Genomic DNA, 18,853 nt, shown 5'->3' on the forward strand with positions numbered 1-18,853 from the left:
ATCTCATTAAATACTCCTTTCTTTACATAGTTGAATGTGCTGACAACAAAATCAAACAAAAATTATCAATGATGTCCCAGATGTGCTCAGTTGGATGCAGGTCTGGGGAACGGGCGGGCCAGTCCATAGCATCAATGCCTTCCTGTTGCAGGAACTGCTGACACACTCCAGCCACATGAGGTCTTGCATTAGGAGGAACCCAGGGCCAACCGCACCAGCATATGGTCTCACAAGGGGTCTGAGGATCTCATCTCGTTACCTAATGGCAGTCAGGCTACCTCTGGCGAGCACATGGAGGGCTATGCGGCCCCCCAAAGAAATACCACCCCACACCATTACTGACCCACCGCCAAACCGGTCATGCTGGAGGATGTTGCAGGCAGCAGAACTTTCTCCATGGCGTCTCCAGACTGTCACGTCTGTCACATATGCTTAGTGTGAACATGCTTTCATCTGTGAAGAGCACAGGGCGCCAGTGGTGAATTTGCCAATCTTGGTGTTCTCTGGCAAATGCCAAAAGTCCTGCACGGTGTTGGGCTGTAAGCACAACCCCCACCTGTGGACGTCAGGCCCTCATACCACCCTCATGGAGTCTGTTTCTGACCGTTTGAGTATACACATGCACATTTGTGGCCTGCTGGAGGTCATTTTGCAGGGCTCTGACAGTGCTCCTCCTGCTCCTCCTTGCACAAAGGCGGAGGTAGCGGTCATTGTTTTTTGGGTGAAGCAATAAAGATGATAAACACTCGCAATTTGTTTGGATTATAAATTTTTTGACATGAGTTTAAATTTAGTATCATTGCTATAAAAATGCAAAGGACCCCTTCTAGAGCCAATGTTTTGGTTTATCTGTTCTGGCCTATTGTACTGAAAAATGTACACCACTAAAAACATTATGAAAACTAGATTCCATTTCTGCTAATGGATCCATCTTAATCCTAATAAAAAATAATTCTGGTGTTTCCATGAACATGGCATGATTTTTGGTAAAAGTTTTTCATTAAATTTTCAAAACATTTTTTAAACTACCTCAATTATAACAGAAAATGCTTTTGTTTGTGCATCAGCCATGTCATCAACCCATCAATTTGTTTTTACTGTTTTCCACCAGATGGCGCTACTTTTGCCATGTTTCCCCTAGGTAACTGTTTGCTTTATTATAAAGCCTTAAAGTGTTCATTGTAGTTCAGAAGAACAAAAAGGACCACATACAACTTTGTTCATTTATTAATTCAAAAGGTGCAAGTTTGTCACATACACTCCCTTCTCAAAACCCTTGTACAGACTTGCTTTCTGTACAACTTCAATGAGCCTACTCTTGGCTTATCGATATTCAAGTGAATCGTACAGACACACAAGGGTTTAAAAAAAAATGTACAAACACCGAACTCGCACTATCTGCATCCTATTAACAAGCCAAAACCCCCCTTGGCCGCAGCATCGGAGGGCTAAAAAAACATACTGACAACCAAAAGGTATTGCTTGTGAATGCATTCAACTATTTAATATTGTGCAGTTCCTTTGCAAACATCAGTTCAAGCTCCATTTGTCGACTTATTAGACTTAGGAGTGTAATGTCTAAATCGATCTGAACAGTGACACATTTAACAATGAGCATTCCCTTCCTAACAGCGGCTAAATTCATAGCCATGGACAATGGCCTGTGTGATTACATTTTTGAATTCAGCATATGTACTTACGTGAACAATTGGGAATGTGACTTAGTAGGAACATGCATTGACTACTGGATAGCAGATCCTATGCGTTCCATAATGCACCTGGCAGTCATGGTAAAACTCCATGACAATTTTGAAAGCTTCCCGATCTGCATGACTTAGTGGGATATGAGACTGTCCTGTCAGCCACTGGCAGAATGTGCCAACATTAATGTGCACATTGGCAACATCTTCATCATCACCCCTTGGTCTTCTCTTCAGGCATGCCTTCTTCATTTCTGCCTGGTTCTTCTGAAAAGGTGATTAAGATAATTGTTAGTTAAATTTGTTTTAAGAATGATTAAAGTAATCTAGTGTAGTTTTCAGAACTGCAACCAACCCTCTCTTTTAGAAACTACAGAGTCTGTCAAATGCCATAAAAGGTCCTCTCTAGAGCCAGTAATTTTGCTTGTCCGTTATGGACTGCTGTAGAAACAAGGCAGAATACAACAACTTGTTGTTATAGTTGATCATACACCAACAAAAACAATATCACATATCTGCTAATAAATTACCCTAACACATACACAGTGTACCCTCAGTGTACCCTTATCAATATTGTTTGCTGTGCGAACAAAATTCTGAAGAAATATAAATCATATCTAAAAGATGTCACTGTTTTCAGTTAGCATTCTGTAATTTCGTTTCAGCATTAATTTATGGAAATTAATTCACCTTCATCCTCCATGTCCTGTACGAAGTCCTGCAGAAAGTTCACCACTCTCAACTCTCTTTGACGCCTCACTGTACCGTTCTCACTGAAGACAGGTGATACAGATTTCACCAGAAAATCTGCATCCACCTTAAGTTTTCAAAAAATTAATTCATACAATTTTTCTAATTAATATTTCTCAAATGATTCAATGAAGAATTGTAATGGACAATATGAATTTCTTGCCTTGCAAATATCCTGGAACAAACAGCTGTCTGCAGATATCTGTTTCTTGCTGGACATGACAAAATCCTATCAGTCAGGGTTGTGTTGTTAACTGCCTCAGTCTTTGACACACAAATTACACACATTAGTCACCTACACCATGAAGACACCTTAGAATGAGGAAAGGTTTGGAATTAATTAACATTGGAACAACGTACACCAGCGAAACATGAAGTGATGATTCAGAAAGCATTTTTCCCACATTATATTGAACTACCTGTTTAATTAGTTCCATGAGTTCAGGGTCTGTAATGTCCCTTTCTGTTATTGCTTCCTGATCCATTTCCACCAGTGGATATGTAGTTGTAACACCGCTGCATAAAAAAGTTTGGTGGTTGTCCACCCTGTGTGATACTGACAGCAAATATCTCTGCAACAGTCCTGCAACAAAAAAATAACACATGGCCAAAATTGGCATCAGAATGAGTACATAGTGAGGTTGCTTGTATGAGAAAAGCATAAAAGTCAGAAAATTTCTTAGGTACAAAAATCACTACATACAGTCCAACTAAGTTAATCTTTTTGAAACAACATACTTCTTGTAATGTGAGTCTCTGTACATATGTGAAAAGTCAGTGGCTAATAAATGTAATTTAAATATACATTTTTATGACCCACTTGAAGTTGTGTTTCTCCATGTCAGTCATTGAATACTTGGGGTTTTTGCCATTTTCACCTCCCTCAAAGAATCACTTCTCTATTCCTATATATGGAAATACAGATTATAAATAAAATACACAGGTAACAACCATCTACAGGAATGACCAATATAACCAAGACATAAGTTTGTAGAGCACAAATGTTTTTTTCTTAGGATAAAAACAACAACAACAAAAAAAAGCATACAGGTTAAAAATTCCTTCCTCAGAGCCCCATTGTCAATGCCAGCCTCTCCAATAAAAGAAACTCTGAGGGGATTTTTGGGGGAAGATTTTTTCTGCCGTTTGCCATTGTTTCCTTCCTCTTTCAAGCATGTGATCCCTGATAACACAAATGCTGAAGATGGCCGTTTCGTCCACCCTTTCAGTAAGGGTTTTAATAACATCAGCAATGCATACACTATTGGGAAAGAGAAATACATTTTAACAGTCTGGGAATTTCCATACTATTACAGGGTTCACACACTTTTACATATATCAATTCTAGGACTTATTCAGGGATGACCTATCATACAGTAACATGTTCCTCTGTGGCATGCCTCTGACAGCTGTTTCTATCCGCTACACATATCAATGTTGTTATTCTCTTCACTGCTAACACAACTAATTCATCCTCACTTTTCTCTGGTGGAAAAGCCAACTGTCGTATTCTCTTTACCTCCCCCAAGGAGAAAAACAGCATATGTTAGATGACTATACATAGTGAACAAGAACACAAAATACATTACAGTTGAAATTACAGTATTTTCTGGATCATATTCGCTGGTCAACATTTACTATGTCTTATAAGGCCACTGAAATTGAAATATTACCCAACCTGCATGTGACATGACTTGGGGGGGTGTTCACAGCGTTACAATAACATAACCAAGACAAGAAAACCTCATCCAGCCTTTCCAGGACATGTGGGAACCTTATATTAATATATTAATAAAACTTTCAGAAAATAGCTTTGTCTTTACGTACCTTTTAGTCTCTTGATTCGTATCGTTTGGGGCATATCTCTGTTTGATCTGTCCCATCAAGCTGTTCCATTAAGTTGATGGCCTCTGTTTCATCACAAGCTCTGTATGAATACATTTAACATGCTTTAACCATACTAAAAGCTGAGATTTTACTTCAAATAATAACAATTAAAACATTTTTTTTACCTCTGTCCACAACCGCTTGCATGTGCCTCTATTTCTGAGACAGGAAAGACACCGGCGCATATTGGGCATTGGACCTCATGTTCCTACAAGCAGACATATGGAGTAACAACAACTAGGTAAAATTAGAGGCAATAAATCTAGCATGGAAGATTGCTAATCTTTATAACTACTCTACCTGCTGAGGGCATCGGTTTTCACTGGATGAAGATCCAACAGTTCTCTATCGTGTTGAGACTATCTCTCCACCGTTACATATTCCATATGTACGGGGATGATCCCCTGAGGTCAGGTACGTGGAAACCTCTTTAAGACACACCGGCTTGTCCGGCCATACCCCATAGGTAACCTATAAAGCACCTGCGCAAGACAATCTCCATTACAAAGAACAGAAAAACTAAAGTGCGTGGGTTACAGCAGAGTCAGAGCTAACAGGGAAAAGAACATCTTACCTGTTGTTGTTTGGGAGCCTATCTACGGGCAGCCTCCTTGGATTGCTGTTTCCCTTGTTCCATAACAGTAGCTGTCTCCGGGAGTCCGGTGACAGCGGGTGCGGGTCCGCCAGGAAAGGGGGTCCGTGCTGAGCGCAGACATCAAGTCGGCTAACAGACGAGACAGACACTTCTGTTTGGCATCTCCACGCTGCCTTGGGTGAAAGCCCGGGTCGGCGGAAGACGCCAACAACCTCGAGCGTATTGCCGGCTCCGTCGGCCCCCCCTGAAAACCTGACAGCGCGCCCCTCTCGGTTTGATGAGAGTACAGAGGTGCGCTCCACACCAGTACAGGGCCCTCTCCTGCCTGACTTTAAGGACCTGTTGTGTAACAGTTTGACTCACCATCAGCCACACACAAGTGGTCTAGATCCTGTAGGGGGTTCTCCAACGTGCAAGGCAGGGAGCAGGTTGCCTGCGGGCCCCTCCCCCCGATGGATCAAGCCCTCTCTCCTCTGGTCTCTCCCTCCAGCTCAATGCTTGGCAAGGCTACCTACCCTAGCAAGAACTGCAGGGTTCTGGATGGCCTGCTGGCTAAGCTGCATAGAGCTATGGCTACGCAGACCCGCTTGGCTAATCCTGTCTCGTCAGGTGTTGGAAGGTTCTGTCAGCCCCAGTCCAACAGAGGAGCTTCAGGAGGCTTCCTCTTACGTGGCTTCCATTACGAAGGAGCAGGCAGTAGCTGCAGGCAGTGCCTTGGCATCTTTCACAGTTGCAAGGCGCCACCTGTGGCTGTCTCAGTCCCAGCTCCAACAAGCGGATCGTGACTGTCTGCTGAGCTTTCAGCTATGTTTGGACTGGACGCGGCTAAACTGTTGCAGCAGGCACAGGAAAGTCGCCACTGCGTAGGTGACTTCTGGTAGCTTCTCCGGGCACCCCAGGGGCTACAGGGGGGCAAGAAACCCTGTACCTCAACCGACGCCGGTTCCGACATGGGTTCCAGGAGACCTTCGGCCCCAGCTCGAGGCTATGCGGAGGCGTAGCAACCGCCGTCAGGGGCGTGGGGGGGGGGACCAGCTGCCAACGGGAAACGGACAGGGGGGCCCTCGAGGCAGCCCTCTCCTTCCTGACAGTTCCTGGGACGCAGCCAGCCAGTTTGCTCCGACAGCCCTGTTCACGGCAGCGTGGTTGGCTTTGGGTGCGGACCTGTGGCTCGTTTCAACCATGACCCACAGTTACTGGATACAGTTTTGCTGCAGACCGCCCGTGACAAGGTCCCCCATCTTTACCTCGGTGAACGACCCTGGTCACGCAGAGGTACTGCAGATGGCCAAAGCAGCCATACGGGAGGTGGAGTCTGGGGATATGCAGGCTGGATTTTTCTCCCGCTATTTCCTGGTCACCAAACGGGATGGGGGACTCCATCCTGTTCTGGATCTCAGGGGGCTCAACAAATACCTCCGCCCCCAGAGATGCAAGATGTTGACAATCCCCAGGGTACGGCAAGCCATCACGGCAGGAGATTGGTTTGCCACCATCGACCTCAAGGACGCGTAGATAACCATCTGGAAGGGGCACTGGCGGTTCCTGAGGTTTGGCTTCAAGGGCTGGTGTTTGAGTTTCAGGTTCTGCCTTTCGGCATTTTGCTGGCTCCCCGGACCTTCACCAGGATCGCTCAGGGTCCTCAATTAGCTCGACGATTAGTTGATTTGTGCGGATTCAGAGGAGCTATGCCGCCGTCATGTAGCCCTGCTCCTGGAGCACTCCCAGGTGATAACATTTCTGGGCATGGTTCTGGATTCCAGGAGGGCTACGCTAGTCCTGACACCCGAGAGACAGCTAGCCCTCAAAGCTTGCCTTTGCCAGTTTCAGCTGCATTCCAGGTCAACTGGGGGCTCTGCCTTCGCCTAATGGGCTTAATGGCCACCACGGTGCAGATAGTTCCCCTTGCCCTCCTCTACATGAGACCTGTCCAAAGGTGCCTGCTGAGCCAGGGCCTTTGTGCACAGGGAGGAAGCGCACTGGGACTGGTAGTGTATCGCCGACTTGTATTCACAGATGCGTCCCAGGCAGACTGGGGCGCCGTCCACGATGGCTGTGGGGTAAGTGGCCGCTGGAACAGCCTTGCGCCTTGCGGGCTGCCCTGAGTGGCCTCCATGCATTCCTTGGGGCAGTCTGGCGTCTTGTGGACTCCCCAGCAGTCCCTCTGCCTCTCAGGCTTGGCCTTTGCGACTTGCGGGGCCTTGACCTGGTTGTGTGTAAATAGTGTACATTTGTATATAGTTTGTTTGTTTCACTATATGGGCTTGGGTAGCACGGTCTCCTCATAGGGTGTCTTAAAGAGTTCCCCGTACATATGCAATATGTAACGGGAGAGAGATAGTCTCAACACGATAGAGAATGGTCGGTTACGTTGTAACCTTGGTTCTCTGAGCAGGCAAGCTGGTGTGTCTTAAAGAGGTTTCCACGTACCTGACCTCAGGGGATCATCCCCGTACATATGGAATATGTAACGGTGGAGAGATAGTCTCTCCACTCAGAGAACCAAGGTTACAACGTAACCGACCGATCTTGAAAGAGGCCCAGATTTCATTTCCTCAATAAACACCAAATCTTCATCCTAGATGTTAAATAAAACAGTTATTCTTGTTGTACTGTTTCAGAACTATCAAAACTAAGTCTGTTAAAACGTTTGTACACCAACTTTTAGCAAGAACTACATAGCTACTTCCAGGGCACAAATTTTGTACCGGGCACCAGCCCAATAGTGGCAAGATATCCCTAAAATTTGAACATTCACTGCCATTAGGTCAGTGAATTTCACCGGGCAGAGCAGAGGCACAGAGCCGATGCTCTGCGACAAACAGCTGCTGAGCGACGGGCAGCTCTGGAGGAGAGAGGCAGGGGCAGCGTTGAAGCTTTTGGACCAGTAAACACCGGCAATCTGACTGGAGTCTGCTGTGATAAAAGGAGTTGGCTGAAACTTATTTACCGTAAAACTTCCAGGTACATTCCAGTGAAAAGAATGAAACACTTAGCCATACAACCTATGACAAAGCTCAGCAAAACTACCATCATGACAAAACCACAGTAATGACAGCTATGTTAGTTTAAAAAATACAGTATTTAAGTTAGAAGCCTCACTTGTTCATGTTTTCTTTACAGGGTACCCGAGAGGGTCTTAAAGTATTAAAAAAGCATTGAATTTAATATTGTCAAAATAAGGCCTTAAAAGTATTTAATTACAATGGTATTGGTTATTTTCTTGTCCTTTCGTAGGATTAGCAATATGTATTATATAATATATATAATATATAATATATAATATATAGCTAACAATATGTCCGGTTGGCATTTGCCAACCGGACATATTGTTAGCTATTGTTAATGTTAATCTGGAGGACTCATACTAGTTCTTATGGAAAACACCACCATAGTTGTAACTGTAAATGTCTGATAAATCGCATTAATATTCTCCTACATAGTATTATATTTATATATTTAATAAGACATTGTAGTTCTACAGTGTCACCTTGCCTGTTCTGCTTTTATTTTGAAAGGTGTCGTTTTTTTTTTCTTATGTTTTTGTGACGCTAAACTTCCTGCTATTTTTCTCTTCACAATGTGGTGCTCACGCGTCGTCGGAAGAACGGTAAAAAACTGGTAAACACGTTATTTATCATGTTCATCTATTTGAATCTTGTAAAGAAGGAGTTTACATTGTGATTTTATTATTTTCGTATTGTTTGTACATGTTATTTCTAAGACCTACGAACTGTGAGCGTGTGTCGAGCTAGAGAGCGTGATAGCCGATGGCGAAACCATTAGATTAGCGTCCTTGGAGAGCGGAATGAGGTATGAAAGAAAATGTGTCTAGTGTATTATTATCAGAAGGGATTTTGTTTAAGGAAAGGAGAATGTCATTACTTCATTTGTTTATGGGTTAATTGCACATGTCATTAACATAAAGCAATATTATTTCTGTGAACAATTATAATATATTGTATTTCATTTAAAGGCATGTGATATTTATTTGTCATAAAGGCTTAAAAATATTTCATTTCATATTGGTTGTTAGTCAAATGATTTGTATTGTGTGTAAACATGATTAATATGTGAACACAATTTATGTGCAAATTATTTGTGAAGCTACATAGAAGCCTTTTGTGTTTCTTCTGTTTTATTCTGTAGTTTTCACGGTGTTCATGGTGCATGGTGCACGTTGAGAGGAATAATAAATCGACACCCGTTTGAAACTCTCTGCGTCTTGATCAATAAATCCAAGGGGCCGCTACAGTAACCTTGTCATTTTGTCAAAAACTGACAAACTTCAATTACCCCAGTCACTGAAAACTATCGTTGGATTTAATCTACAATGTGTTAAACATGAGTAGCTAACCCTAGCTTAGCTAGTTGCTCAAATGTTGTTGCCAGCCACATGCCAAGACGGCATGTCATTCTTTAAAAAGGAGACAGCGATAGACAACTGTAAATATAAATGACCATATTATCATGCCATGGCTACATTTAAAAGCATTTCAATTAAAACTATATAATGTCAACTTACCTCCATCTAGCCTGTACACACTACAGCTCCATCTCCAGAAAGTGGATGGAGCTGTTGGAGCGAGGGGATTGTGGGCGTGGCCATGCATTCGATGCAAACCCAGGGGGAGGGACCTCTGGATAAAGCTGCAGAGGTCTTTAGTTTTTACTATAACACCGGGGAGAGTAACATGCAAATACATTTATTTACTACACGCAATGTGATCTAACAAGCCTAAAAGCAATTTCAAGTGAGTGCAACAGCAGAGGACTTTAGTTTTTACTATAACACCGGGGAGAGTAACATGGAAATACATTTATTTACTACACGCAATGTGATCTAACAAGCCTAAAAGCAATTTCATGTGAGTGCAACAGCGGCATTTCATCATGTCTGGGTCATTCCAGCATACTGTATCTGTTTCTGCTGGGGTTTCCCAAAGTCAGTTTCAAGTACTTAGTGCAATCTCACGCAGGATGGGCAGGTACAGACGATTTCCACATACTCGGGACGCATTGAATGAAACAAACCAAGGTTTTTACACAGTGGCGGCTTTCTCTCCCGACTCTCCATGGCGGAAACCATTAAAACACGAAAAACCTTCATTTAAATACTTACACCTCCATTGTGTTTGCTCCTGTAGGCATCTACGCAATAATTCTTAGTAAATCACCCATAACAGGTACTACAATTACATACATGCAATATTTAATAATGCACACGCAATTTAGTACTCTTTATTCGGGATGTTAGTAAATCCGGCCCTGAATGTACAAACTAAAATGTTGTCACACATTCATATAAAGTGATACACAGCTACAATAAGATTGACCCTATATTGATTCCATGCAGGATGCTCAACAGAGGAGGAAAGATCACTCACGCTGTCTTAAAACTGTCAGGTCCATCTCCCAGCCTTATTGTTGTATATTATATTCTATATATAAAACATGAGTTTTATATCGATGTAAAATGAATAGGTGGACAATGTCGGGTCAGCAATAAGGACAGGCCAGGCCAGTGAAAGGCCTGGTCCCTACCCTAACCAATGTATTGAACTTAATAGAATTACTCTATTAGCTTTCTTCTTTTAGTCAAAAACTGCGTAGTCAAAGGCTTCACTGGAGACGGTCAAGAGTTGGTGCAAAAAGAGTTTATTCCAATAAAGGACAAGTAAACCCAAGTAACATCCCTGCAGGTCTCAGGATGGAACTGAACTGGTGGTCAGCGAACATCGCCTTGTATTCACCTTAAACTCCACCTTTTAGGTGGGCGTTACACCTTATCTCCTCCTTCCAGGTGGGCATTACACCTTAACTCCACCTACAGTGTTCGCTGACCACGCCCTTCCATTGGTGAATTTCTTATCCTCTGCTGCCATCTAGTGGCCGTTTTTACGTACTGTTTTACCAATTTAACCCTTTCACTAATGTCACAATTACCGTTATTATATTACTGTTATTTAGCATAATTATTGTTACAATTTATCCTTCTTTATATTTTTGACATTACTAGACTAGAAATTCGCCAATATGTTTCAGCTTCAGTCTCACTGTATTTTTTTAAAGTTATACAGGCATAATTTGACACCATTAATCTTAAACACTTCCACTTGTATTTTTGAAAAGAATTAATAAGGAATAACATACTTGATAAATGCATAACATGATTCAACAATGCCAACCATGAGTGTGCCATGTCTCATACAAAGTTTAGTTTCTGCAGTGCAAAGCTTGGTTTCTTGCAGTACCTGGCTGTACCTTGCAGTACCAGGCGCCATTAATCACAATGTGTCATGATCTCATTCTTGGCCACAGTTTGCTATGATCTCAGGCCTGGCGTACGTGACTTACAGCAGGTGCCTTACTACCATTGTGTATGTTACTGTTGGCTAGGTTGACTAAAGGCCTGAGCAGCTGCTCTGCTCATGTTGGCACATTGAAAAGGCACAGGTTAATAACACACAGAATATAAGAATAAAATACTAGTTGGTAAACACTTGTTAAACACTTAGTAGTCAAACCTTACATTGAAAGAATAACAGCAATGGCCAACACCTTTACCCAGCGAGACCACAGTCATTCTCCCAATGGCTACACTACAAACACTTCTGAGTAATACTTCTGAGTAATACAACACTAGTACAGCATGGTGAGTTTTTAGATAAACTACAGCAAACCAACAAAGTGAACAAACATGTCAGTTTATGTCAACTTAAGAAACAACAAGGAATTATTCAACAACAATACACCAAATTAATGCAAATGTTGCTCTGCGTCTGCTGGATGTGTACACAGACAACATTTGCCATAATAACTTTTTAAAGAGGCTATAATCTGTGTTAACCTTCTGTAAACAGACTTCCCGCGGGCGGCCTTGAACTGGCCGCTAGAGCATTCATTCTTTTGCAGTGGAAAACTGATGTTTTTGTCTTTCGTGCCATCACATTGTCCGCTCGTGATGACGTCATCACATTAAGTTCCTTGAGGTGGAAGACACTTGTTGGTGCTAGAGGTTTTCCCAGAACTGGCCGCCGTAGCTCCTTGTTTACGTTATACTTTTGAAATCAATCAAAATAAAAAACGTAATAGCTAGAGAATTAATTTTGCTAAAGCTAAGGCTTCTGTCATTTGAGTCATCGCGTTGTACGCTTCCGGTGACGTCATTATGTTTCATTACGTGTGGGGAAAAATCACGTGACAACCCATGATGGCCAGATGAGTGGCGCCAGATGAGCAGCTAAGCAGATCACAGCAGGAATATCACAGAGAGATCGAGAGAAACCCTAACAATCAGTAGTTTAGCTTAGTTAACATATAGTTTTGTATATAGTTTAGTTCATAATTAACATAGAAGGTTTAGGTCTAATATACTTTAGTAGTACTAGTTGACAGGAAATGCCATGATGACTACATCAAGAGAACATACAGCACTTTCACAAAATAAACACCTTTGCACTCTGCTCATAATAATGACCATATCTCAAAAACTAAAAAAGGTATACAGTTCAAATGACTTGTGGAAGGTTTTTGTTAATCTTCCTACATTTAGAAATATTTTGGATCAATATGTTTTGTGTTTATTTTGTAGAATTTTATGAGATAATATGCCTGATTTTTGTATTTTTTAATCACACAATTTCAATGCTTTTAACAATTATTACGGTTTATCGACTTACATAACCTTTTAGCTGATGTTGTACAGATTTTATGGATATGCAGCATTTGAAGATACACCAAGAAATGACATCACAATAGGGACAAATACAGAGTAGGCACTGGTGGACTATTTGTATTGCAGAGGGTTAAACTGTTCATATGACTTGAGGTTTTGGTCCTGATGGACGACAGCCTCCTGCCAGAGGGGATTGTCTGAAACAGTTTGTGTCTGGGCTAGGATGGGTCCGACACAATCTTTCCTGCTCAGGGTCCTGAAGGTATAGAGGTCCTGGAGGGATGGTAAATTGCAGCCAATCACCTTCTCTGCAGAGTGAGCAGCGGACCAGATGGTGATGGAGGAGGTGAGGATGGACTCAATGAGGTGTAGAAGTGCACCATCATTGTCTTTGGCAGGTTGAACTTCTTTAGCTGCCGCAGGAAGTACATCCTCTGCTGGGCTTTTTTGGTTAGGGAGCTGATATTCAGCTCCCACTTGAGGTTCCTGGGTGATGATGGTGCCCAGGAATCAGAAGGACTTCACAGTGTCAACTGTGGGGTTACACAGGGTGAGGCTGGGCTCTTCTTTAAGTCCACTACCAACTCCACTGTCTTAAGAGCATTGAAGTCGACGTAGTTCTGGCTGCACCAGGTCAATAGATAGATAGATAGGTAGGTAGCTAGCTAGATTTTATTGTCACAATACAACAAGTTGTAGAGTGAAATTGAGTTTTGTAACTCCTTTTGGCTACATAGCAGACAGTAAACATTAATACAGATTTAATTATGAAAAATGGTAAACAGAAATAAACTATAATCACTGAAGCAGTGCAGAGGATGAACTAGAGTTTAAGAGTCTGATGGCTTAGGGGGGAAAGCTGCTCTGCAGTCTGGTTGTGCAGAAAGCAGAAACTTCTATATCTCTTCCCAGAAGGCAGCAGGGTGAACAGGCTGTGGCTGGGTGGGTACTGTCATTTAGTATCCTGTGGGCTCTGCATAGGCACCTCACCTCACCGATATCACTGATGCCCAGGAGATGGATACCAACGATCTTCTGGGCAGTTTTAATCACCCGCTGCAGAACCCTCCGGTCCTGGGCCGTGCACATCCCATGCCAGTTTGTGATGTTCCCAGTCAGGATGCTTTCCATTTCTCCTCTGTAAAAGCTGACAAGAATTTGGCGTGGGACTTTGACCTTCTTAAGCTTCCTCAAGAAATACTCATCCCCACCAGAGATGAGGGTGGTGTCATCCGCAAACTTCAGGAGCTTGACTGACTGGTGACTGGAAGTGCAGCTGTTGGTGTACAGAGAGAGGAGCAGAGGGGAAAGAACGCAGCCTTGAGCAGAACTGGTGCATTTTGAGGCCCTTGCTGGCTAGCCAAGCAGTGGAGTACTTGGATCCATGTGATGGATCTGCTCATGTGGTGACTGGTCGGCTCATAGTTTAGAACATTTTTTTACTTTTTAACTTATTTAGCTCATTAGTGTGCTTTTTTTATTGTGTACGCTTGTGTTACATTATGTCCATCTGGATATGGTGTTTTGATCTTTCTTTGTTGAGGATCAAAGTGTCCATGTATTTCGACAAGGTTATTCGTTGTGTTCAGTGATTAGCCACATGGACATGGATAGCTGAAAATTGTTTTGATTGCTGGTAACCCGGCAGTTGTTATACTATTTTGAATATAAATCCTGTTTAACAACTGGACATAACCTTTCCAGTACAGTCTACGAGTTACATACTCCAGAGAATTTCTACTGAGCCACGACTTTATTCCTACCAAGCCATTGATGCGGGGAAGCTCCCGATGGAAATTCTACATAAACAATGGTTCAAACCAAAAGGACTCTTATCACAACAAAAAAAAGGTGACTAGAAGTGGAAAGAAAAAGGGCAGAATCAGAGCTAGATTTAAATAGGAGAAATGTAGATTTATTTGCCCCCTGGCCAGCCTCGTGAGATTTCCAGTCCTCACTGTTGACCTTTTGTGTAGCCTCCAGAGGGCTTCTGCCCAAACTCCCGGCTCCTGACCTGTTCGGCCTGTTAAGCTGACCTGCTGGTCATCCCCCTGAACTGTTCTGCCCCTTTGCCCTGCTCTGTCTGTCAGACCTCCGGACCTGTCCTGTTACTCTGACCTGCTCTGCCTGTTGTGTCGACCTCTGGGTCATCCCCCTGAACTGTCTGTCCCTCCTGCTCTGTTCTCAGGCCGCCCACCTAAGATTCCCTGTTCCCTCTCTGCCCTGCCTTCAGGCCGCCCGCCTGAAATCCCCTGTATCCTGCCGTTTTGCTCCTGCTTGCTCTATACTTTATTATTTTTTTTTTTTTTCTGTGCCCGTGGACTCTGGTCTTTGTTCTGGTAATTGTCCACTAGTCAGTCTGTTTTGTCCGTGGCCTGTTTCTACTTTCTAGTCTTGGTATGTCCTGGTGTTAGTCTTGTGTTAAGTTACAGTTTGTCTGTGTGCCCTGTCTGTTCTCTCCTTGTGTCTGTGTCTTGCTTTGCTTTCTGTTATGTTCTCCTTGATGTGATCCACCTGTTTTATGTTCCTGCCCCGCTCGTTTGCCTCAGTATGTAATGCCTGTGTTTCTGTTCAGCCTTGTCAGATTATTGTTTGGTTGGTGTATGTAGCTTGTGGATGTTTTGTAGCCTGTGTTCGTGTCTGCCTAGCCTGCTTGTGGATTATTGTTTCATTTTGCGTTCTTTGGATTTTACTTTTGAACTTAGCCACTGTTTGTAAGTGTACTTGTTTTTAAATCTGACTTTTATCTGCTCAGCTCTGGTGTCCTGCGTTTGGGTCCTCCGCTAGCTCACACACACACTGCAAACCATTACAGCTAATCTGTTTTTGACGGAAGCTATGTCAAGGTGTTCAAAGAAAATTGAACAAAGCAAGAAATCAGACACAGCAACAGCATTAAGAATCCAGTCAATTTTCAAAGTAAAACACCCTGTGCGGAGTCCCGATCATGTATCAACAATAAAGACCATTAAAAAAGACAAAAAAGAAATCATTTACCTATGTAGCCTACTTAACATTTTAGAACTATAAAAAATCAAGGACTAATTACCAAATCAACAAAATCTGAGCCAATCAGCAAAATCAGGCAGGCAAAACACTCTGGCTATATATTGTTGGCTTTTACAGTCTACCCAATACTGAACAGGCTAGCAAATTACTCATAATCGATGGTGTACATGAACTCATAAAGTCTGCCCACCTCCATCCACTCTTCCAATAGGTCAGTCTGCCTTCATCTTCAAAGAAAAGGAGAGCTTCATTTGTCTTCCCTCACCTAACTGCAGCTGCAAACAAAAAATGAAAACAAAGTTTTCCTTTCTCTGTGTTTTAAGTGCTCACCCCAACCCACTACCCACTCTCTAAATGTGTTTGCTTTGGCTGAGCTCTCCATGTGGCACAAGGTTATTCAGCAGCCGACACAACGCCAGAGAGTTATTCTGTAGGATATGCCATCGATTTGTTGCTAAGAAATGCTTTGTGTAGAGTTTTACTCCTTTTGAAAGGTTTAATGCTTACCTCAGCTTTAGGCAGCCTCCATCTTCCACCCTCCACTCCACATAGTCCATCCTGTCTTCTTTGACAAGAGTGTTTATCTACTGGTCGCGGTTATGACCAGCAATGAAAGCCCTGCTCAATTTTTAGCTTATTAGAGATGTGATTTGTGTTTTCCTCAGGTAGAGCTGTTAGCATCAATGACAAAATGCCAGCTGTCAGAAGCATGAAAGCAAACCGCAACCGATGAAAAATGAGAGTGAAATTTTGTTGGACAACCTGTATGCTACTGCATGATCTGGTTTGTAAAGAGGCTCAAATAAGTTAAAATGTGTGTGTGTGTGTGTGTGTGTGTGTGTGTGTGTGTGTGTGTGTGTGTGTGTGTGTAGGCTTAATAGGCTGATATAATAGGCTACATTACAGACTTGTGTCTTTCAAAATTTACTGTTAAATCTGTACTCTATCCTGTTCGATCACTTACTCATTTGTTTCTGTTACAGCATAGGTTTGTATTTTTTGAAGTCTATCATAATACAATGCTCACATGTGTTTTGTATATTGAGTTATTTGTCACTTTCATCATTCCTCTTGTCCATATTGACTGTGAAGAATAGCTAAACTGTAAAAGATGGGGGACAAATCCACAGTCCTTGTTCTGTGCAAAATGGCTTATAAATGAAAATGTACCAGTGTAGCATCCTGCGTAATTGCCATTGCTGTTTACATTCCGCCCTCTGCCAACCCGACGTCGGCTTGTAACGTGATCCACTCCGCCATTGCTGAACTATAGACTCAACACTCAGTGCCCTCATAGTGATCTCAGGTGACTTCAACCACGTCACCATGACCACCACACTAACCAACTTCAGCCAGTATGTGAGCTGCCATTCTAGAGAGGAGAGGACCCTGGACCTGCTTTATGCAAGGGTTAAGGATACATACAGCTCTTCCCCCCTTCCCTCCCTGGGCAGGTCAGACCAAAACCTGGTTCATATCAATCCCTGCTATGTGCCTCTGGTGAAAAGGCAGCCTGCCACCACAAGGACAGTGAGGATATGGTCAGAGGAGGCCTATGAGACACTTCAGGGATGTTTCGAGGTGACAGACTGCGATGCACTCTGTGAGCCACATGGAGAGGACATAGATGAGCTTACTGAGTGTATCTCAGACTACGTTAACTGCACTGTCCCAGCAAAAACTGTCAATTTTTACCCAAACAACAAACCGTGGGTAACAAAGGACATTAAGGACATTCTGAATGCTAAGAGGAGGGCTTTCAGAGACGGGAATAGGGAGGAGGTGAAGGCCATTCAGGGGCACCTGAAGGTGAAGATCAGGGAGGCTAAGGAGAAGTACAGGAGGAAGCTGGAGCGTAAACTCCAGCAGAACAACATGAGAGAGGTCTGGAGCGGCATGAGGAATATCACTGGCTTCAGATAGACTGGCAGCTTGGACAGGGCCAACGAACTTAATCTGTTCTTTACCAGATTTGATAATTTGGCTCGTGCCGATCCTCCCACTAACTCAGCTGCTGTCTCACCTCCAACCCAACTACTCCCCCCTCCTCCTGGAAGATCCCTACTCCTACTCCTCCCTCCTCTGGCTCTCAGGTTAACAGCTCTCTCCAGCCTGACAACTCCCCCTCTTCCCCTCCCCCATATGTGGCCTCTGTGTGCCTCACTGCTGACCAGGATAGAAGACAGCTGAGGAGACTCTAATAAGGCTGCAGGCCCTGATGGTGTCCGTCCCAGGGTGCTCAAAGCCTGTGCCCCCAGCTATGTGGAGTCCTTCACCATGTCTTCAACCTGAGCCTCCAAAGTGTCCCTGTGCTGTTGAGACATCTTGCACCTAGACAAGCCGGCGAGCACTGTGGGGGTAATTCTTTCTCCTGCTGGTCAAAGATGAGTAGTATCTTAAGTGACATGCTATGGCCTGCATGCTTTTATTTTGTCTTTAAACATATCCAAGGTTTTTTCTGGCTCAGAATGGGACTTTGGGTTGTGACTTTGCGCGAACAGTAAAGGAGTTACCTATGTATGTACAAAATGTATACAAAATGTATACATTTGCTTGTTTTTTCTGACCATTTGATAAACAAAATATATCCACAACATGGAAGGAGTAAAGGTATAAATTAGTGTATTAATAAATATTATAACATTAAATAGAAAGTATAATGTTAGTATAATAATATATTTACAGGTTACACTTTATTTGGAAAATCTGCCTACAAATAGTTTATTAGTTAAGATTCAGCTGTTTCACAAATAACACCTTTCTCTAATATTAGCCTATGCCACTGTGGTTAAGGTTTGATTAGTGCTAATGTTTGTATATTCATTATAAGTTCAGATCCTAGTACAGGCTACTATAGCTTACCATTAGTAGCCTATAATATTAATTCCAGTTGGACAAAACAGCATTTCCATTTTTGAGGGTTGTTTTCAGTCATTAAATTATTGTGCAAGAAAAATGCTCTACATGGTGGTTAGTCTCTCATTTGGTTATACAAATTAACTTGTCAGTAATAAAAACTGTGCATACAGAACAACGTGTTCAGCATTTCTTAAGCTTGCTGTAGTGCCTCAATCATTTTTTTAAGCTTAATTGTCCCGCCTCCTCCTGGCTGGGATTGGTCAGTTCAAAAGTGAGTTTGACGAGCAACTATGCACACGGCTGCATGAAAGGTTCCTCATCTCCCTGCGGAGATTAGCAGGCAGGAGAGAACGGGAACTACAGTGGATAGAAAAA

General features: G+C 42.9%; 2 long non-coding RNA genes across 3 annotated transcripts; both read right to left on the bottom strand.

Moving 5' to 3' along the window:
• Nucleotides 1-1,545: 1,545 nt before the first annotated feature.
• On the bottom strand, nt 1,546-2,514 carry LOC123981108. Its single transcript, XR_006827678.1, has 3 exons — nt 2,391-2,514; nt 2,056-2,141; nt 1,546-1,967 (listed from the first exon to the last, which is right to left on the bottom strand). It is a non-coding gene; the product is annotated as an uncharacterized LOC123981108 (long non-coding RNA).
• A 101-nt stretch (nt 2,515-2,615) lies between these two features.
• On the bottom strand, nt 2,616-4,662 carry LOC123969504. 2 transcript variants are annotated; one of them, XR_006824748.1, is made up of 5 exons: nt 4,463-4,662; nt 4,278-4,377; nt 3,271-3,355; nt 2,870-3,033; nt 2,616-2,714 (listed from the first exon to the last, which is right to left on the bottom strand). It is a non-coding gene; the product is annotated as an uncharacterized LOC123969504 (long non-coding RNA). The 2 variants fall into 2 exon arrangements; XR_006824747.1 differs by having other exon boundaries at nt 2,627-2,762.
• Nucleotides 4,663-18,853: the final 14,191 nt, after the last annotated feature.

Source organism: Micropterus dolomieu, linkage group LG01 (genome assembly GCF_021292245.1).
Source record: "Micropterus dolomieu isolate WLL.071019.BEF.003 ecotype Adirondacks linkage group LG01, ASM2129224v1, whole genome shotgun sequence".
Lineage (NCBI taxonomy): Eukaryota > Metazoa > Chordata > Actinopteri > Centrarchiformes > Centrarchidae > Micropterus > Micropterus dolomieu.